The sequence below is a fragment of the Ambystoma mexicanum genome, chromosome 7p, assembly GCF_040938575.1.
Source record: "Ambystoma mexicanum isolate Mex_15411 chromosome 7p, UKY_AmexF1_1, whole genome shotgun sequence".
NCBI classification, from domain to species: Eukaryota; Metazoa; Chordata; class Amphibia; order Caudata; family Ambystomatidae; genus Ambystoma; species Ambystoma mexicanum.
This window is the reverse complement of record NC_090939.1, coordinates 141,786,561-141,809,446: the sequence shown is the minus strand read 5'-3', so window position 1 is coordinate 141,809,446 and position 22,886 is coordinate 141,786,561. Positions and strand designations below refer to the sequence as shown.

General features: G+C 44.9%; 1 protein-coding gene across 1 annotated transcript in view; it reads right to left on the bottom strand.

Annotated features, from left to right (window-relative positions):
- The window catches only part of LOC138525755 (beta-1,4-galactosyltransferase 3-like), a 547,693-nt gene that overhangs the window by 501,632 nt on the left and 23,175 nt on the right, over nucleotides 1-22,886 (bottom strand). Inside the window, exon 2 of the mRNA XM_069635927.1 lies at nucleotides 2,920-2,961. The gene's annotated coding sequence lies outside the window, so the exon portion shown is untranslated. The remainder of the gene's footprint in view (nucleotides 1-2,919; nucleotides 2,962-22,886) is intronic.

The window sequence follows — 22,886 nt, the reverse complement described above, 5'->3', positions numbered from 1 at the left end:
GGGCCCCATTTACCCGTGAAGCAGTGTAAGCCTTCAACCCCTTTGAGTGGCTATTCCCCCAAGGGCTGCCTTATACGAAATTCGAGCTGGGCAAGTACTTCATCCTAAGATTATTTGCACTTCATGTTTCTCCGACAGCCAGGTTTGCCTTGAATGATTTCCAATCTCCTTTCTCGCTCAACAGAGGGTTATTGGCCTGAGCGCTAGAACACTGGCAACCAAAATGAAAAATCATCATCAGGGGCGACCAATATTTCAGCTCTTCGCATACAATTGTGAGGAGACCACTGTACGTGAATGGTGAGTGGGGGTACAATGGTCCTGCAGGATGCTTGCCACTGGCTACACATTTTTTGCCCATCTTTTCAGCCATCCATTCCCACTTTTTCTTGATGGGAACTGTAAAATGATTCCCTAGTGCTGAAACCAGCTAACAGCTTCATTTGCTGCTTTGCTTTTGCTCCAGATAAGAGGGCACGTGCCATCTCAATGTTACTCATTTTATAAGCCTTAGAGCGATTAAATGTTTTTCCAACTCATTCATGATCTGTAGCGTGTACGTAGAACTACATTCAAATTGTGCATCCTGTACACATATATATATGTATAACCTACGTGATCAAGCGGTTTGCATACCGCAAAACGCGTTGTTCTTTTTATCATCATGGTTCCTTTTCCTGACGCATTTATATTAATAAAGTAAACTGTGTTGCCAGGAAATACAGGTGTTTTTTATTTCCTCTTAACCGCCGCAGGAATATTACTCCCGTTGCAACTGCTCCCTGGAGTGCATGCCAATATGTATATATATGGACACTCTGTTTATGGAGAAGCATCTCGCCGACAATACCCTACATCAATTTTTGCCGCTGCCCAAGTAATGAATGATCACCACATCTCAGGAACTGAGGTGCTCCCTATAGCTAAAGGCAGTGGGGGCAATGGGTTAGTTTCCCAATTCTATAAAGTATTTGGTTCATTATAGCGGTCATCTCTGAGTTCGGGGGCGCACAGGGTCAGTAACAGCCCGCCAGCCCAAGCATAACATGGGCCCAAGCGAAGAGAGTGCTTGGGGAGAGTACCGAACATTGAAGGGATTGCTATTCACACCCCATGGCCGCCTCAGTGTGCAAATACTGTTAACGTTTTCCCCCCCTTATGAATGGGCTCTGCAAGTATTGGGCATGCCCAATTTACCATAAAAAAAATTTAAACAAAGATGGCCGCTGTCATGGAAAATAGAAAAGGGAGTCCGTCCGTTTTCTAGTTCCATAAAGCGAGAACCTGGAGTGAGCCCGGAACAGCAAGCAACAAGGTAAGTGGGAGAGGGCAGTTTCTGCTTGCGGTACTGGTGGGGGTGGTTGAGCACAGGGAAAATAAAATGCTAGACTCAAGGAAGAGGTACTGAGTAGGTTGTGGCCCTTCTCCTGGGTGCAAATGTTGGTTCTCCACTTGCTAAAAATGTGGGAGGATGAATAGTACAAGGGGTATTCCCCGTCATGATGCCGAAGGTTATCCAAACTGTCTATTGAAGCTAGGTATAGACCTTAGACTTTGCTGCTCTTATAAATGCGTCCTCTTTTTTTAATATTGACACACAAAAAAAAAAAATTGTTTAAGGTTCCTGACGACTCAACCAAGGTTGTTTCTGGTAGATCCATGCGCCTCCGAACCTGCAATGCCTTTCATGCAGGCATTCCCAGATGACTCCAATATGCGTGTAACCGGCACTTTTTATGCTGAAAAAGCATTTTATTCTGTTTCTTTGAGAATTTCTTTGCTGGGACGATGCTTAGCCGGGTGTTCTCTGGGCCTTGGTAAAAAGTAGGGGTGCCCACCTTCGCCCCCCTGTTGGCTCTCACGATGGAGCTGTTCACAATCAAAATCAGGAAGCATCGTGCATTCAGAGGATTGTCAAATGGTGGCCACAGGGAGATCATCTCTCTGTAGGCAGAATACATTTTGCTATTTTTCAGAAACCCGGCTATGGACATAAGCAGATTGAAACAGCATCCTGGCCAGCCTTTGTGACGAGGACAGGGTAGGAAGGGGTCGTCTGTTGCTTGTCATCCCCCCACTAGACCATCTGCAGAGCAATTCAGCCGATAATATGGAGACTCAAGAAATCCAAGGTCTTTGCCTTCACCTACTCTGTGACTACAAAACTTATTCACTTTTCACAAATTCTCAGCAGCCGCGAATACGAATGTCTTCTGGTGAAGGGGACAGATCTTTCCAGACTAAGATCTGCTCATTCAGCCAGTCGCAAATTATCCCCAACTGCACTGCTCTCTGTAGCATTTTTAAACTAGTGGACCAGTTCTCTAGCACATAATGTAAGAAACATATTTTAAAATGTTTATATTCTTTGAGAAAATCCTGAAGGAGGGCAAAGTCTTTATGATAAATTGCTGAATATTTTAAACTATGGCTTGTATTGTATTTAACGGATAGTGTTTAATATTCATTTCTAGTAACAGTGTTTATATATTTATTCACTTTGCATCAATATTAGCTTTTTTATGTATGGACAACAATGGGGAGACAACACAGTCTACCCCACCTTTACACACGTCCGAAGGCGGATCAAAACTTTAGGTCAGTGTCTAGCAGGTCATCTAATATCTATAATGAATCGCCATTCATCCTGTTACTAACCTCACTATTTATGTGCCCATGCACTATTTGTTATTGCATAAAGTATTTGATTCCAATGTTTTTTGAATAAAATGTTTTTAAATTAATATGACCATCTGCTTTTGTAGAACGAGATGACCTGTTGGACTGTGACCTAAGGTTTTGGTCCATCTCCGCACGTGTGTAAAAGTGGGGTAGCCTGTGTTGACTCCTCATTGTTTGTGCTTCCTAACCTCCCTCAACTCACAGGCCCCGCAATATATAAAAAAAGAAGGTACTCACCCACTGTATATTACATGGACAACTGGAAATCAACCGAGAACTCTAGAAGGAAAATGGAAAAACATACGGCTCCCGTTAGTGAAGCTAATAATTTAAAATCAAAGAAATTGACAACTTACTGTTTGCATTGGGAGGTGACGGGGCACATAATAATCCAGTCCACTGCATGGTCATAAGGGAAACGGCCACTGAAATTAACCAATTGTGTAAAGAGTGCAATATGAATGGCATCAAAGCTGAGAAAGTACAAACTGCAGTTACCAGAGCAAGGGACAAGAATAAGAAGCAACAACCATTGTTAGGCTGTGTTCCGGAAATCAGTGCCCCCTCATTCTACCAGAGTGCCTATACTTATAACCAGCCCATCCTAGTTGACATACCATGAGAGGAGCATCACAAGTGGGTGGAAACGTTATTGTCCCTTCCCAAATTTATTCACACCATAAAAGGATGATTCTTTTTCACCCCCCACCATCATCAGTGGTTTTACCTAAGATTAACGGGGGAGGGAAGGCGATCTTATTTCATTTAGAAAGACAAAAGGGTGAAGAGTTTGAGGTATCAAAGATTTACCCTTTTAAAAATAGACGAGCAGCAGACAACAGGTGGCATTGTTGCCACGGAGGCTTGGAAAAATGTCCCACCATTCCATTTGCAGTAATGTGGGGGGGCATGCAGAGCCTAGAATAGTTGCTAATTATAAAGAAAGTGTAGTACAGAAATCCAGTTTCAAATTCCGCTGAATGTAAAGGCCTACCACTGCGATTGAACACTCTGCCCCAGAAGAAGTCTCAAGGCATCATGGGCACATCCAAGAGCTATGATCATTTGCAATTATTCAACAGGCTTGAAATCCACGGGTTGGGATCATAGATTTTTTAAAGAAAATTGGGGCTGGGAGAGCTCAAAAATTACTAAAACTCGCCAAAAGTGAGCTACATTGTTTCACCCATTATACAGAGACATGAAGTCTAATGCCTCCTAGGGCAACATCAGGATGAATCTCTTCCACACAATTGAGAAACACATTGAACCTGGCCTCAGAAGAAGGCCCACTACAATTACATCCATTAGAAATCATACTTGGTTAAACAAGAGCAGAAAGCACGGGAAGGGCAGGAACCTGCAGATGGGATACCGATTGTACCCTCCAACTCAAGAAGGCGAATCAAGGAGAGCATATGCATGCTAGAATTCCTAGATTGGCTTTTGGTGTAATCGGGAGAGAGGGCTCCCTTCCCAATAAATGCATTCACTGCAGGTTTCGAAATTATTTGGAGCGATTAGCTCTTGGTTGTAGCCTAGGAGAGGCTGGTTGGGTTAACAGCCTTTTTTTTTTTTTTTTTTTACTCCTGGGCCATCTGGTGTCATACACACATACATATGTAAGACTAACTCTGCTTTTGCAAATATGTATTATTGAGTATTGGGATACATAAAAGACACTTATAACATGGGTAACATAAGCGACATAAATGTATGGTTTGCACCTCCTGTAGAAGTTAAGATTTGCAGCACAGTAGTTCCTTGCTCCTCGTTCCCCAGAGTTAGCTCCAGCTCACTCCCAGATGCTATATACCCAGGAGCTGCGTTTAGCTCATGCTCAACAACTCCTTATTTCGAGCCCTGCACTGCATTGGTTGTTGAAACAGACGCCTGACTGATCTGCGAGGCGCTCAGTGTACCACTCCTGGTCCCGATGGACTAGACCATAGCATTGAACTACAGGATGCATTAGATAATAAGAATAAAAGCTCATACTATCATAAAGTTACGTATTGAGCATGGACCTAGCTTTGTAAAGCAACGGAGAACAAGTCATGGGGGTTGAGGGGGAAGTGTTTTAGTACACGGTGAGGGAGAAGATCACAAAGGATCAATACAAGGGAGTGGGGAGCCAACAGTAGAGGAGTCAGAGGGCGGGCAATTAAACTACAAGCCACAGGGGGTGTAAACAGTGGGGAGCAGTCCGCCCAGTATCAAGTTAGGTTGAGAGCTAGGTGCTAGTCAAGAGCCTCTCCTTCAAAATCAGCATCTAAAGCTCCTTCCTGAAATGTGAAGTGAGGAGGAGATTCTGGTGTTGATGTGGTAGGGGGTGGGGATTCTAGGGCCTGGGGACATAGACCGAGAAGGCCTGTCTTCCATTTCTTTCCTCCCTGAACCAGTGTAGTTCAAGTCTGCACATGTCCTTGCTTCTAATGGATCGTAGGTCTCCCGAGATACTGACCTTCTCAATGATGCAGTTTGAGGACGAGAGTGAGGGCCTTGTAGATGCAGCAGAATTTGAAGGGGTTACCATACTTGCAGAGGGAGCCACTGCAGTCTGAGGAGGGTCGGTGATGTGGTCAAATGTGTGAATTCCTGTGATGTGTCCTGATGCTGCATGAAGGACTCACCGTGGGGGGGGGGGGGGACCAGGGTGATCAACAGAAGGCCTTCCAGTAGTGCACTGCCACCATCCAATGCACGTTTTCAATGACGTAAATGACGCTCCCACCGCAGGGATGTAACCTCCATCTTTGCTCTTTCAATATTGTCGTATCACAGGAGTATGTTTTGGTGAACATCTAAAATAAATGTTTCCAATAACAATATATCCCAGTATAACACCCAAACCAGTGGCATTTGAACTAACTGCCAACTTAACTATAAACGGACATGGAGGTCCCCTTAAACTCCTTTTCGAGATACTACCAGCCCTGCTTACTAACAAACTAGAAGCTGGTGTGGATCCAGTTTGTTATCTTGGAACATTAGTGGCCTAATAAGCTCAGCGATTCAGATCAATCATAATTTTAAGAGTTTTCTTACAAGAAACTTGGACCACATAACCCATGTATACTGCTGGATATTCCACTAATTATATTGCTGAAGTCATATGCTCCATTCAGTTGGCAAGTCAAGCGGGGACTATATGGTGCTCGCAAGATCTTCATGTGCAAACAGTATTGAAAACAAAAGGAATTGACATTATGTGGCTCAACATCTCAAATAGATTTACCTTGTCATTACTTAACATTAGGCCACACGTGGAATGTATAGATGCCTTTAATAGAATATGCCTGCATTGATTGATCTTAAAGCATACAAGGATAACTTTTGGGGAATTCCAACTGTAGCAGCATTACCTCATGCCCGTCATTGCCTTCTGTTGCAGACCTTCGACCACATAATGGTCGATTTGAAGAGGACACCACCAATGATTCTGTTCGGACAGTAAACAAAATAATGTTGACGTTTCAATTGAAATTAGTAGCTGGTAGCTAGGTCATGATTTTTGGGTCATTCTTGGTTCGGCGAGCAACCATGACCCCTTACACTAAAATCTTGCATTTCCATAGGAGATGCATTCTTGCCATTTGGGTAATCAGCATGATTTGAGGGCTCCAGTCACGGTCACGGAAAATCACTACCATTTGATGGACAACTCCTGATCAAAGTGTTATTATTCCATACTTTAATAATAAATACACTTCATCTATTAATCATTTCGTCTACACAGATATTAATAATCATTCTGCTCTATGACTTTATGAGACTGACCATACAGTACAAGTATGTCGCTAAACTTTATGAGAAGTTGCAACTCAAATCTGAAGGACAAGTCACAATTTGATAAGGATTACTATATGTCCAAAAAACAACAACAACGACTTCAGGAAAGAAAAAAGGACCAACTTAAAAGCAGTTATCTACATGGAAAACTTTCAAAATTTGAGTGACCCTGATGTAGTAGAGGGTATTTGAGGGAGAAAAACTAACAAGCCACTTGGCACCGCCCTTGTATCCCTGCAAATAACTTGTTCAACCATTTTGGGCAACTATACCATTTAAGGAGAAATGCACAGGATGAGCTGGGTGTTATGGGAGCCAAAGGACTGGCAAAGTTCGTGACCCTGATTGTTCCTTTTAAACATTACAGCGGTATATGGATAGCCTTCCTTGAGAAAATCGTTCAACTTGAACTTTGATACAGAAAATCCTGGCAGGAAGCATACATCATCCTCCCATCTAAAAGAGGTATTTGGATGGCAACTCCTTCCATCTATCATCCAATTTCCCCATTAGATAGCCTTGGCAAAATATATGGCGACTTCATCTTGAAACCTGGCTTGCAAATAAGAATGTCATTTCTATCCAGCATGCAGGATTCAGGATTCAGGTGCAGAGGAGGTCCCAAAATACAGCCTGCACTACAACCGTCCATTTTGAAGTACCAGGAACGTTAACACCGAAATATGTGACGTATGATGAGCAAATAAACCAGCAGAGAGCCGCAGCGGGGCTCTGTCCAGTACCTATCAGAAGAACAGCACCTATTGAAGTACCAATACCAAGGAAACCTTGGACAGTAAGGTATCCATTGAGGAAACCCCATCAACAAAATGAAGATCGTCTAAGTACAGTCCCTGAAGAAACCAAAAAGGTCTTGGATACGAATGGTGACGTCACGAGAACCGGGACTGACTCACATATAGAAGAAACGACGACAAGAGACGAAACGCCATGAACAAGACACATCGTGAACCTAAAGTGAAAAGAAGATGTCAAACGTAAGAAGCTTAAGCCATGAGCATGATGAAGATATTCGACCAGTTACACGTGTTCATATGCTTGGAACCACAAGAAAGCTAAGAAAACCGTGCAGCTTGCTATGCTTAGTAGAAAGATAGTGCAGCAAGCGCCACTATACATAATCTATCTCAAACGAAGAACATTATATTAATGTATTTCCACTTTGCACAAGAAGCAGAATCAACCCAAGATTACTAAAGGCCGGGGGCGTGGCTAACTAGCCATGGAGTAGGTTGTGCCTGAAGAGCTGTTCCTAGAGATCTGACATTGATCCGGCGAACGAAAGCAGAAAAACAATCCATGGCACTCACACATGGAAGCAAGAATGTCGGAATGTGAGCTCTGCACTGGTTGAAGATTACACATGAATCGGAGCGGTCAAAGAGGAAATAAGCTTTTTTCGGATGGCGGGCGTACTGCAATGCTAAGATACAAAATGGCGGCTAACAAAGGAATTGTGCCCAATGCAGAGGAAGCTCCCATACGGACCCGAGCGGCAGGCGGCGGAGGCTGGTAATGAAGATTGGATTGTGCGGAGGCGGCTGCTCTTAGAACTGTGCTCCCACTGCAGCGCATATTGCAACATTGTAAGTGCAGGCGCTCTGCACCACGGGCAAGACGCTCGCGGGGTGAGGGCACCTAATATAAAGTGAAGGGGGTGCTCCGAGCGCCTTTGGCTGTGGAGGTGTCCGTGCCGACTGACGTTCCGCATGGTTCTAGCGAACCCAGTGCGGTCTGCATCGTGCGTCTCAGCTGTGGAAAGATCAGCTGATGAGCGGGAGCCGAGGAGATAAATACATTGTTGCCAACACAATAGAGGACCTGTGCTGTGCGAAGAAGGCGGCGCGGACCCACTGTTGATTGCCTGAAGCCGGAGTTGGAGCGACCGAAGTGGAAACAATGATGCCCACCCTGTGACCAGGCTGGGGAAAGGAAACCGTAGCCCTCATGAACGAAGGGCAATGAAAACATGGGAGCAAGGTGCGCGCCATATCTATGCTGTACGTTAATAATAAAACCAAGTACATTGTGAGCCCTGCGTTCCTGACAGCCTTACAGAGGAGATCATTGCCCCGGTGTGTTCAGCCAACTAGAAGGGAGTACCTTGTTGATTTCCTTAGAGACAGAAGCCCGAGCTGAGGCGCTGGCATTGGGTAGAACTAGTGGTACATTACGCATGTACTGAAGGTGGTCACGCAAGACCGCTGCACTCTACGAATGAGACAGCGCCTGGGGAAAACTGGACGGTGACGTACATTGAATAAAGGTGCCTGTTGGGTGGGACACGAACACTGTAGACAAACCCTCGCTGTGGGGGGGTGGTAAATTCTATGCCCTAGTGGATGAAAGCCTAAGCCATGGGTTGCCGCAGTGGTGAAATCACTGGAAGCAAGTTGAGCCCCCAACACTGGGGGTATCAGATACGTGGGAGGATGCAACCCATCTGAAACATAACCTGACCCATGGAGCCGCCTGGCTTGGAGCGACTCACAGGTGGGTGGCACAGCAAATCAACAAAGCAGAATTGCCACGCCACGGACCAAGTAACCCAAGGCACATAACTAAGATCGCGGGATGACAGGGAGGGGAGCCAAAAGCAAAAGCAAGCAATCCACGATGGAGGCATTTGCCAAGACACAGCATTCTACGGCGGCGTTGACGCACAGTGGCGCAACCGCACTCACGGAAAGTACATCGACGACTGAAAACCACCAGATACTAACAGCTATAACAGAGTTGCGGGACTCATGGGGAATAGCAATGGCAGACCTGCAAACTTCCTCGGAGGCTAAAATAGACACTGTGGACATAGACGTCACCCTGCTGCGACAAAATGTCAGGGCGCTGGCAGATAGAACGAGTAGCCTGGAGAGTGCAGTGAAAGCCAACACAGACACCAGCACCAATAATGCAAAGGAGGTCCACATATTAAATCAACAGGTGGTTAACCTGGAGAACCGTGCGGAGGAAGCTGAAGGGAGGGCGAGAAGGAATAACATCTGCGTGGTCGGACTGCCGGAGGGAGAAGGAGGCCAGGACCCTACAGACTATGTGGAGAACATGATCCTGCAAGAAATAGGGGCCGACAAACTCTCGCAAGGATTTACAGTGGAGAGAGCACATAGAATATGTGGAAGCCGAACCCTGGGGCCCCTCCCCGCGTGATAATTGCAAAGATACTGAACTATAAAGATCGCAAGAAGAAATTGGAGTACTTTCGTAAAGGGGGAACGATCGAACGAGCTTCATCAACCATCACAGCGTATCCCGACTACACATTGTTAGTCCAGAGGCAACGGTATAGCTATGTGGCAGTTAAGAAGAGGCTACACACGGCCAAAATCAAATACACTCTTCGTACCCCGCGAAATTGAAAGTGTTGCACAAAAGCAGAAGGTTCTTTTTAGACACCCCAGAGGAAGCAGCAACATGGCTGGACCGACAGGGCTGCCCGGAACGAGATGCGGACCAGGCTCATGAGGAGCACGATAAGTGATGGGATATTATATGTATATTGAACTGACACAAAGCGGGGCACCCCAGTAGAGACTATGATAGAGATAATGATGGTGGGGTGGGGACGGATAATGCCGATACTAGGCTGTGATATCCTTGATTTTGTTGAACCTGATGGATTGGAATATAGAATGCCTGAGATTCAGGGATGGAGCTGGGCGACAGTTTGGGGGGCGGGGGGAGGTTATGGTGGGGATGGGTAGGGACGATGGAGGGAGGAAGGTTGAGAGTTTGATGTGTTTTTAGTTAATTGGAGTGTAAATTGGGAAACAAGCCTATATAGATTGAGATGGAACTTAGATCTGGACTGCAGCGGTGGGGGCCGGGGTGGAAGTCTAATAGGCCATGGGGGACCTTAAGGTAATTACCTGGAATGTTAGGGGGCTTAATAGTTATTTAAAGAGGAACAAGGTCATGTTGTACCTGCGTAGGCAAAAGATAGACATTGCTCTGCTGCAGGAGACCCACCTGACACAGGTTAAGATGGAGACGATTGCTAAGAAATGGAAGGGAGTGGTGGTGGGCTCATCATATTCTGCCTGTGCCAGGGGAGTGCTTATCTGGGTGGCGCTGCATGTCCCTTTTCAGCGGTTGCAGGAGATAGCCGAGAGGGATGGGAGGATGCGAGATTAAAACGGATACAACTGTATATTACGCATAGGGCGTATGTGACACCCCAGAGGATATTTAGGTTTGAAAATGCAGGACGGCAAGCATGCCCTAAATGTGATGAGGAAAAGGCGGGTATGGTGCGTATGTTCTGGTCATGCCCAGTTATTGAGCGCTTCTGGAGCGAGGTGGTACAAAAACTAGCGGAGAAGGCGGTTAAGATGGTGGTGGACACAGCATGGGACTGTTTGCTGGGGAGGTTCCCTAGATCGCAGAAACTCAAGCATGTGAGTAAACTGAAAGATCTGACATATGCGCTTGCAAAGAGGAGAATTGCTATGGGATGGAAGACATGCCACAGACCGCGAGTAGAGATGTGGTGGAAGGACTTGCAGAAATGGGCAGAAGCAGAAACCACGGTATGGCAAGAAGCGAATAGCGCGGGGGGGGGGCAGAGACCCTGATGGCCTGGAAATTATTAATAGCGGAGTTGTTTGGGTCAATACAAGACACGGCAGACTCATGGAAGGGGAGACCCTACCACAAGATGCAGAAACGAAATGAGGGAAGTAATAGGCTTGGAATCGGGGGTGGGATAAGGGAAGCAGTGATTAGAATTAAGCGATGTGCAATTGACTGTTGATATATGCACTGCATGTTTGGTTTGTATAGTTTGAAGAAACTAATAAAATTGTTTAAAAAACAAACAGTTACTAAAAGGCCACACGAGGAAAGTTTCATATTTAGCAAAATTGAGAAGCAGCAGAAACGAAGCTCAGCAGAGGCACCTTGTGCCAGGAAAGCCAAGGTCGTATCAGTAGAAGTCGCTACAATTAATTGAAACTAACAGAATATCCTGCCTCTGAAAGGTCAAGATAAGAAGACAAAGCCAGGTGGTGGGTGAAACGAAAATCAAATACAAGAATAGATGAAGAAGATGAAAATTCACGGTGTCTGAGCCATGTGGCCAGCAAAGCAAGAAGAAGCGACAGTTTCACACCTGCGCATGGCAGCAGGCCAGGCGAAGATATCAGAACTTTTCCAGACAGGAGATGCAGTCTCGAGGCCAACCACAGTGAAATAATTGGCACATAGCTACTAAAGTGATGACTGATTGTAACAATAATTGGAGGAAGGCCAGAGAGCTAAGGAGCATCCCTCACATGGCCGACCATTCTGAGTGCTGCTAAGCAAAGTGGAAAGGTATGCATGGGATTGGGCCAACCCAATCACAATAGACCAAGTAATCTAGGGTCCTATAGTTAGTATAACCAATAGGACGTTGTACTTTTAGTGAGGTCTGCAGTAGCCATTTTGAAGGAAGGGCTTAGATGCCCCACCTGATAGTGTTTTACCCAATCCCCTCACTCTGTTACCATATACAGATATAGTACCTATATTAAAAGATACCTTTCCTGAACCAATAGAATTGTATGCCATTTTTTAAGCGTTACACATCAATGATGATGAGTTTTCAGTATAAAATTTTCTGATTTGGATGAAGTTTATTGGAGTTGAAGCGAGAAGGAAGATCGCGCCACTGCCGATATTCATAACTCCCCGTTTTTTTGTACTTGTCATTAAATGGACTCCCTTTGCCAAACCGTCGAGTTGTCAATATTGATTTGGTGTTGCAGTATTAATCTGCACCCCCATCCATCTCACGGGTGCTGCTATCTTGTCTTAAAGTGCGTCTGGGCAAACCCTGACTCTATGGGCTGGTTGGGGGTCTCAAAGCACACTTGGTAGCAGAGATTGATGGTTATAGATTATCGATTAGACACCCATTGACAGTCGACATAAAGTAACTCTAGGTCCTCGGTAATATCACAAGTCCTTTGCCATCCTGCTGAGCAGACCGTGAAGCTCCCCGTAGACAGTGGTTAGATTAAAAGTAGAATCTGCAGACAAGGGTCTAAAGGGACCAGTGTTCCCCACATAACCCCTTCCCACTCCTACGGGCAGCTGAGCAGGTCAACGGCAGGAGCCAGCAATCCTGAGCATCCAGAGAGGAAACATGTATATATAAATATAGTCATAAGCAGAGTAGGAGAAATTATTATATGATACCGGGGAGGACACCTGAGAAGAGAGGATACCGGGGAGGACACCCGAGAAGAGAGAGGATACACCTAAATTCCTACGCTTTAATATAGCAGCTAGAAGAAACTTGCATCCAAAATCCTTAATGAAGAGGAACAAATAGGTCACCATAACGTTTATAGACACTCTGAAAGGGAAGGGTTTAAACTCCATGTCGGGGTAATATTAGAGGCAGAGGTCTATGTAACCAGCTGGAGTACGTCTAGTCTGTTAACGTCTGTCTTATGTGTTATTTGTTGTGACGTCATAGGTCAAAATTTTTCCTTCGAGGAACTAAGATAAAATGTACACGATTAAGTAACTGAGATATTGCAGTGTATGAATTGATGTTTATTGATTAAAAAGGAGATACACATTTTTGTGCAAAAAGCGGGATTGGAGCTAGCGACGATTGGTGCTCGCTCATATTGTTGGAATTGTTTAAGTGATGAAAGACATTAACAAGTATTGTATAAAGAGAAAGTGAACAAAGTTAAATATGGAACACATGACTCCATTAGTACACCTGTGAAAACAGTTGCCAAAACATGCACCTAAGATGAAAAAGTACAATACAGAATGGGTTAAAGGAACCGCAAACAAGATGGTTATGCCTTGGCCCCAGGGTGGATCCTTATCTAACACGGTATTGCAACACATGGTGACATATTTACACGCTATATACACAGGCAAAAAGTTAGACAAACGCCTAGCTAGTCTAGAATTGTGGAAAATGTATCAAGATAAAGAGGAGGAGGAGCCGCCAGTGGATTGGATACCTAATATGCACAGAGGGGGGGGGGTGAGACGCCCTCAGCGCCACCCACTCCATCTGAAATAAAAAATGAAGACAGTAAGGGTTATACCCATTAGGAGAACTTAAAGCAGCCGCAGGGTATAGCAACCCGGCATATGAGTCACCTATGCAAAGCGGTGACGAAAATCTATACAAAGATAGAGATATCACCTCCAAAGTCCCAAGGGACAAGGAGAGACACGAGAACGAGAGAAGACCAGGCACAAGCAAGTACATCTCCTGACACGGAGAGAGAAGGCAAAAGATGGAAAGGGAATGAGGAGAGAACTGATGAGATAGCACTCATACAAGACGAATGGCTGGGAGGTCAGATTTTATTGAAAAATCGATGGCAAAGGCATTGATGACGCGAAACAAAATGAGAAGCTAGATGATGTACAGAGAAAGGAGAAGGAAAAAGAAAAAAGGATTGAGAGACGAAATAAGGAAAAAAGATAGACAGACGAGAACAGTTACATTGTGACGAGCAAGAAAGGCAACACGATTGTAAACAGAGGGTAGCCAATGATCAGGACAGAAAGGAGCAGCACAGGATAGAGAAAGAACAAAGGATATCAGAGAAAAGAAAGAGACAAAGGGATGAGGAAATCCGAAGGGCAAATGAACGTAAAGACGCAAAGAAAGGGGAAGAAGATAGGGGTCAGAGAAGAAGCAGGAAAGCGCAGAGAATTCGATGATGTAGAAGGTAAGCAAAGACAGAGCACGTCATCTGGAAAGAGGTTAAAAACCTGAGCCAGTAGTAGACTGGGAAGACATCGAAGAATTCTTTCCCCGAGTACGATTCAGTACCAGGCACGTCTAGGGCTAACAACGAGGATGACTTCGACACCAGAAGCATCCGAGAGACGATCGATAGAATATATGATGAAATGGGGCTAGAACAAGTACCCCAAGGGGAGGGGGAAGATGAGCGCCTGGAGAGCACTCAGCTTTACAATACTGAGGACATCTCCCGAAGTAGTGGGAATAGAGAACTGTCCCTGGATAGGTTGGAAATAAGTAAGAACAAAGAGGACGCAAGAAGTTGCAGGAGTTGGGGGAAGACAATGTCCGACACCGAAAGAGGAGCATGAGGAAAAGGAGGAAGAAAGGAGACGCGAAAAGTGATTCCCAGGAGGGAAAGGGATAAGATGGTTAGATTCTAGTGAGAGTCTGCACCGGGAGCATCAGGATCAGCCACACAGTCAGACCGACACAAAGAAGTATCTCACGGTCAGAGGGGGGAGGGGGGGTGTCTCCAGCACCCTATGTGAGCCGGCTGAGGACATTGCCAGGTAGGTGGCGATGCGGGAACATTACCCCTGCAATAGACAGGAGAACAATGAGAGAAGAGCGAGAGGGCTATGTGTCCCAATTTCCGTTGCTCGAGAAAGGAGGAGCAAGACCACAGAATATTCCATGGCCACACATGGATCGGGAAAACCTAAAAAATAAGCTTCCAAAGTTGACATCGAGAGCTGGAAAATGGATTCACGAGCTAGAAAAAAAATTACAGGAGGGAACACATTAACTATAGGGGATATCAAAGGTCTCTTAATCGCCATACTTGGTGATAGAGCAGACGACGTGTGGGCACGGGCAGGTTACCCTGGTGTGACCACAGTTAATACTGCGCATGACGGAGCTCCATTTAAAAATTGCAGAGTCACAGTGTGGAAAGCATTACGATTGCTATATCCAGATACTTCCGACATGGTAGCCATCATGACTCAGAAAATGAAGGAGTCGGAAGACTTGTTGATTTACATACAGAATTTCCAAGACGCATGGGTACTCGAGACTCAGGAATCCTGGGGGAAATCTATACCCGTGTTCTACCATATATTGTGCCAAGGGCTGCCAGAGCCGGCACAGAAAGAGCTCAAGAAATTGATAGGAATCAAGGCCAAACCGTGGTTGGAAATGCAGCTGACCATCGCACATTATTGCAGGCTGCTGCAAGAAAAGAATCGCAAAAAGGAATCTGCACGAAAGGGTGAAGAGGCAAAATTAGTGCAGAAGAAATTGTCAAAAATGCCCTTGAAGGGGCAATGATAACTAGCATAGACAGGTCGAGCATGCAGCAGGCGAATAATCCACAGCAGAACAATCAGGGCAATATTGGGTTTTACCCGGAAGAGGATGGCAGAGTACTGAAGGAGGTTTTCAAAATATGCAAAATGGCACCCAACATATGTCAAATGGGCAAGTGATCAGACCACCGCCAGTATGTTGGTTGTGTGGGATGACAGGGCATCTAGCACGCACATGCAGAAGTCAAGGCATGATGCAAAACGGCTAAGGAAAAGGAGCAGGTATGGCGAATCCACCTGTGTTTTTACAGCAGGGGGGGGGGTTAATGGAGTTGCACAGAATCACACGGTGCAACAGCAAGCGCCAGGAGCACTGCAGAACTTGCTGAGTTTTCCACAAGGACAGTCTCAACAGTCGCCTATGCAACTGTCACAGACAGTAAGTGCAGGACAGGCTGCAAACCCTGGAATGAGGAGTAACACTGGTGATGGGGGAAGTCCCTTTGCACAAGGTGGGACAAAATTGTATATTGACTAGGACAGCTCACTGGGAACCCTGATGTGTTCTATCCTATCAATGACACCAGACCCGCTCCAGGAACCAAGGGTGGATGTCGATGTAGGGAATAAAGAATATTCCTTCCTAGTTGACACGGGTTCAACACGTTTGTGTATACGTGAAGGCAAATTTTCCTTGTCCGGCGATTGCTATAAATACTCAGTTTCACAGGCGCTACAAAACATGTTCCTTTTACAAACACACTTCCAGTCTCTATAGGAGAATGTGATATGAATGTACCCCAGTAAACATTTTGGGTCGAGATCTAATGACAAAGTTAAACATGACAATCTCATTCACGGAGGAGGGCATAGTATGTTCAACTCCAGGAATGCACTATTTCAACGTATGCAAAATGATTAGAGCATAAGCAGGATACTCAGCTATAAGGGCTATACCATTAGAACCCGAAATATTCACATATGGAATATGTGTGCTAATGGCAGGGCTGCCAGGCCTTGCTGAGAAAACCACGAGGACCCCCGATGCATTTCTCTTTAATCCAAGAATACCTATGCACAAGGAAAGGGGACAAGTATTTCCCTTGATGATATACACAGCTGCAATACGAGGGAAAATGGCTTTGATTGACGGATGTGATGACGAAGGCAGACAATGGTGCACAGTAATCGCCATTGAACAAGGGTACAGATTGACTGATGTCACTGATGATATGTTTGATGAGCAAGCAGACAAGGACGAAACACACAGCTGAGGTAAACCTCACTTTTTGGGTGAAAATGATCAAAAGAGAAGTGCCTCAGAGAATGATGTTGGCACAGAACCGTCCTGAATATTTCGAGGACGACATGGCCCAGGTGCCTGTCTCAGTGTGGACCACAGGCCCCTATGACGTAGGCTTATTGAAAGGGATCGGAGAAGTGAAAATCAAACTAAAGCCAGGAGCAATTCTTCCAAAAGCACGACAATATCCCCATGTCCAGGGAGGCAGATGAAGGAAGACAATCTCGGCTATGATGGAGCAGGGCATCTTAGTGACGTCAGAGTCGTCATGCAATACTGCAGTTTATCCTATCAAAAAATCAAAGGGAGGGTCTTGGAGGCTAATTCAAGATCTGAGGCCGATAAATGATATTGTTCAGGCCGAGTTCCCTTTAGTCCCGAACCCGGCTACAATCCTATGTAATATACCTGTTGGGGCAAAATATTTCATGGTGATGGACTTGAAAAATGCATTTTTCTCAATACCATTGCACAAAGACTCACAAGATCTGATGACATTTACATTCAGAAAGATGAGTCTGAAAAGCACGAGGCTACCCCAGGGATACTGCGAGTCTCCTATTTTTAACAGAGTCCTGCAGATGGACCTAAGTAATATTGCATTAGAAAGTGTTGTCTTGCAATATGTGGATGACATCTTAATTTGCAGCACGACAGAGGAGCAATGCAGACACAATTCTGTTCAGCTATTGACTATATTGGCTGACAAAGGATATAAGGTTGACAAAGAGAAGTTACAATATTGTGTCAACAAGAAGTGCTATAGGTCAGCTGATCTCACACAAGGGGAAAAGGGTTACCCCAGAAAGAGCTGAAGCCATTAAGAACACAGCCAAGCCACACACGGTAAAGCAGATGCAGAGTTTTAGGCCTTTGCAATTATGTCAGAGCATGGGTTTTCAACTAAAGCTCATACACCAAGCCTTTGCTTCAGGCCCTAAAGAAGGCACACGTGACAAAAGTAAAGATTTGAGACCATGGAGGAAAGATTTGCTGAACTCAAGAACCGTTTGCACGGCACCAGTTCTAGGGATTCCCAATTATGCAGAGGAATTCTACTTGTTCTCACACATGAATGGCAGTGTTATGACGGCAGTGCTCACACAGAGAACCACATTGGGGTACAAGCCACTGGCATATTATAGTGGATACTTGGACCCAGTGATAAGGGGCCATTTCCCGTGCGAACAATGTTAAGCTGCCGCAGCGTTCGCCATCGAGAAGTCTACTACCATTGTAATGGGATGCTCAATGACGTTGTACGTCGAGCACTCGCTATTTGCTATTTTAGAGAAACCGAAGGGCACACTAACATCTCAGAGAGTTTCTGCTTATGAAGTGATCATATTGAATCCATCGATTAAAATAGTCTGATGCAAAATAGTGAACCCAGCTATCTTCATAGCCGAGCCAGTCACTGAAGGAAAGCCAATACATGACTGTACGAATTATGAAGAATACTATGATGAAATCCCCAGAGTGAAGGAAAATGCACTGGCAGAAGGAGAAATTGTCTTCATGGACGGTTCTTCAAGAATCGATCAAAACAATGGGCAACGATATACAGGCGTTGCTGTGATGAAGCACACAGCAAATGGAGAATTTCGAGTGCTTCATAGTGCACGAATACCATCTCATTATTCAGCACAGGCTGCAGAATTATTAGCGTTGATCCTCGCTATTGAGAATCAGGCATATCGGGAAGTAATGGTGTACAGTGACTCCGCCTATATGACGTCCACAGTGCACGCAGGCTTAAGGTGCTGGAAAAGGAGGGGGCTACCTCCGAGCGTACGGGACGCCAGTGCAGCACGCAGCCTTATTGGACAGGCTCATTAAGGCACTACAGCTCCCAGTGGGCATGGTGGTCGTGAAATGCGCTGCCCACACAAAGGGGACAGATTTGATCTCACGAGGAAATCAAGCAGCAGACACGGAAGCCAAGCGTATGGCATGCAGGAGCGAGACGATCATGAATGTGGAAGTCACTAACATAAATGAGAAAATGATTGTCGCACAGAGTGAACCTGAGAGTTACAACAATATGGGACAAACACAGTTAATGGAATTCCAAGGGTAGGCACCACAAGAGGAGGAAAACCTCTGGAAGCGGCAAGGGTGTTCTTTAAACCCCTCCGAAGGCTTGTGGCGACAAGACATCACTGGTAAACCAGTAATGCCTATAGCCCTGTTAAAATTAGCGCTGTAACAGTTACACTATCCAGCACACATGACAAAAGAGAATCCAGCAGCAACACTCGCGGAAGACTTGTTCATGCCAAACTTAGCCAACCATGTTGCATTTGTTATGGTGAACTGTATAATTTGCCAACAGTTCACAGCTGGCCACACACTAAAGGTAATTAGATGAGCTATCCCAAGGCCCAATGGACCTTTTCAGCACTTACATGTCAATATGATTCAAGTATGTAACAGGTACAGGTATCCAATTGTTGTGGTGTGTCCATTCTCTAGATGGATAGAAACAGGTCCATGTACATACCCAGACTAACTGTGCGGCCACATTTCTAGTGAGAGAGGTATTTCCCAGGTGGGGGGTATGAAGTCATGAGATCAGATAACGGGACACATTTTGCGAATTAAGTTTAACATATTAGCTTGTTGCTTGGTATAAAGCACAAGTTCTTGTCGGCGTATCATCCGCAAGATAACGGAATATGCGAGAAGCTCAACGGCTTGTTAAAGGAAAGGATAGCCAAGTTGAAGCTTACTCTAAGAAAGGGATGGTTGCACTGCCTTCCTTTGGCACTGTATGCACTTAGGAACCAACCTGGTTTTGACCATCTTACACCGCACGAAATAGCCACAGGAAGAAGAATGTACACTCCACTGACACCCCGAGACAGAGCTAGATGTGATACCCAGTCAACAGGAGAAATGTTAGGGTCTGAAATGCAAAATTACATGAATTACATGACATCTTGCCTTACTGTAATTTCAGGCCAGCTGCAGCGACGACAGAAAGGGTGCAGGGCAGCACGGAACACAGAAGGAGATCTTACTGCAGACACAGCTTAAGGACTACATCTTCCATCCGTCTTCCCTGGAGATACCATCCTGGTAAAGAATCATAAGAGGAAAAAGTGGGACGAGCCAAGGTTTAACGGTCCCTTTACAGTGGAAGACCGCACTCCCTTGCAGTGAAGCTACAAGGAAGAGGAGCTTGGTTCTTTTTGGGTGCCATCAAGCCATACATCGGAGAAGGCCCCATGCCTGCACCCCACTGCATATAGACTACAGGCGACGGGGAAGAACCACAGCATGTGCAGACGAGATCCATGACAAGGAAGGAGGACGCATGAGTAGCAGCAAAGATAAAGCACTTTTGTGCAAAAATTGTGGCTTCATTTTGGACATTCCTCTGAGCAAAAAAAGGGGATAAGGACATAAAAAACGGACACTGTGCATCCTCGTTGCAGGGTGAAGAAGAAAAATTGCACATGTAGTCTGTTGACTTTGAACTTTGGACTGAGGCACACTGAAGCCTTGGTGAGGAAAGAATATGCCAGATTTTGATCGAGGACACATACATTGGAAGAAAATACAGTATCCAGATTCGTTCCACACGAAGATCTTGTTCAGAATCACTTATGGTGTCCCACAGTAGTGACACCACCAAAGATTTACTATCATATTTTGATCTAGTGCTAAGATCGTACCCGTCACTGGTAGGAAGGCTCACCAGCAACATTGACTTTCTTCAAGATCCTGAAAATGAAAAGACTATAAGGAGGCTGCTTACTGTAATTGCCGAACAGTTTCTCCTACTTCTGGGATTCAGCGAGGAAAAAACAAAAGTCCCAATCGGAGAAAGAAGCGAATACGCTTATCAACGTACTGTTCTTTCGCCTAATTGCAGACTGTTCAGATCTTGTCGGAAGAACGACAGATGTATTAACTTTTCTTCGAGATCCAGCAATTACAGAACGTCTAAGCATAGTCATAAACGGTATTGTAATCCAAGTTGCTCTTCATGCACAATGAAATTGCAGAAACTGTTCACAGTGAACGAGAGCCAACAGTCCCAAACTTCAGCAAGACAGGACAAATGTCCCTGTCACCAGAAGATAGCAGGTTGGCCAGCAATGTCTTATTTCGCTTAATTGCGGATTTTACAGAGCTTTTGGGGAGACCTGTAGATGTTGACGTTCTCACATTCAGAGACCCAGCTAATTCTACACAGATGAGCATGCTCTTGCATGGTATCGTGATGCAACCGGAACTTTTTAACCATCAAAAGAACTATTTGAGAAGATAACTTTTCGCCGAGGAACAGATTGAGAGAGCAGTGCCACAGATTTAATTTCTTAATTTTATATTGACAAGGACACATGTCTTCGAGAATGAAGCAGATCAGAGGCATAGATTGGGAAATAATATATTTTAAACATGCACAGTAAAGAGACCTGCTGAACTATTGCCTGATTTTGACACTTCCTATAGCCCAACAAGAGAACTGTGTCCAGAAATAATAGACAATCCAGTGTTCAGACAAAGGGTGACAATTGTGTAGTACCTACAGCCCACAAACGGAACCAACAAAATCCAGATATAATATTGTATAGAAGTTGTATTAAAAGTTAGCATATTTTAATGGATGATCGAGATGGGGATATAGAGCAGCAATCTCGTCCTCCCGCAAGAGGAAAGACGTCCGAACTTTTCTGGAAGTAAATGCTGACGATTGACCTACAGGGGCATATTGTATTGTATTATATTCATCATTGTTTTACTGTCACTGACGATCAGAACTGCATTTTTTAATCGGTGCACAAAGCGTTCCAATTCCAGTGTACCCACCTAGTGATGCATGCATGAAACTTACAAAGGCAACCAGACCTTACATAGTCATTACAGTCCCTAGAAGATCTGAGAATGGAGTGAGTGAACTTGAGATGGATGTGATTAGCAATGACACGCACACACTTGTGTTAACAAGCGAATCAAAAAGACGGAGACAGGGTCAGCAGAGAGTGAATGTAAAAAGGCTACTGACAACCACAAGCATGCAAACATTGAATACACACGGATCAGGCCTAGTGTCAACAACTGCAGAACCACAATCAAAAGCATGGGAGAAGAAAAGACTGACTACTATGAGAAGTTCCACTACAAGTGAAAATACAAATGGAAAAGGCCGAACTCCTGAAGAGACAAGAGGAGTTGGAGAAAAAACCAACAGAGACAACATTGCCAAGCACACATGACCTAATAAAGGGGACGAGTAGAAGTTCTACACTATAGCCATATACTGGACCAATGTCAGCGTGGACATGGACATTTCTAACCAGAAAGAGAAAGATGCAAGGAGGACAAGGAAAGAACTGCCAGACTTTTGTCTACTCGAAGGGTACCGATGAGGAGGCCTGCACCATGGACCAGGATAACGAATAATCCTCCAGAAAGAAGGAGCCATGCGGATGAATTCAGGGATGTAGTTGTAGCAAACTACATGAAAACTTTAAGAATCAAGAGAAGCACACACGGAGATGACATCGAACTAAACGATTACTTGGACAGCACAGCACATTTGGGAAACATTTGGTACCAGCACATGAAAGAAGTTCGAGGACGAAGTTCAGAGGGGGAATGCTTGGTTTATTTACTCCTACCATACAGCATGGGGAAGTCAAAGATCTTTGTAGCTGTAGAAATTGGTGTCCAGACAGCACACTGTCTTTCACACATAGCAACGTGCAAGACCAGAGGCCAGTTCATGGTTAGTGATGCCTCAATGAAATGGGCAACTGAAGCAACCGATCCAAATGAAGACGATTATGTCCAGGACATAAAGACAAGAAACAATGGAAAAACAAAAAACACATTGTGATCAGATACAAGAAGCCTGGAGTTAAAGGAGCAGAAATTAGAAGAGAAGCCAACTAGAAGCTAAATATCTAAATGTCTAAGACATCTAAGGAAAAACTCCAGAAGAGGCTCGAAGTTGGAAGAATACAGGCCAAATGCATATTCGGGGAACAGTGCCTTCACCAGATGGATGGGAGAAAGGAATAGGGATATGCAGAGCATG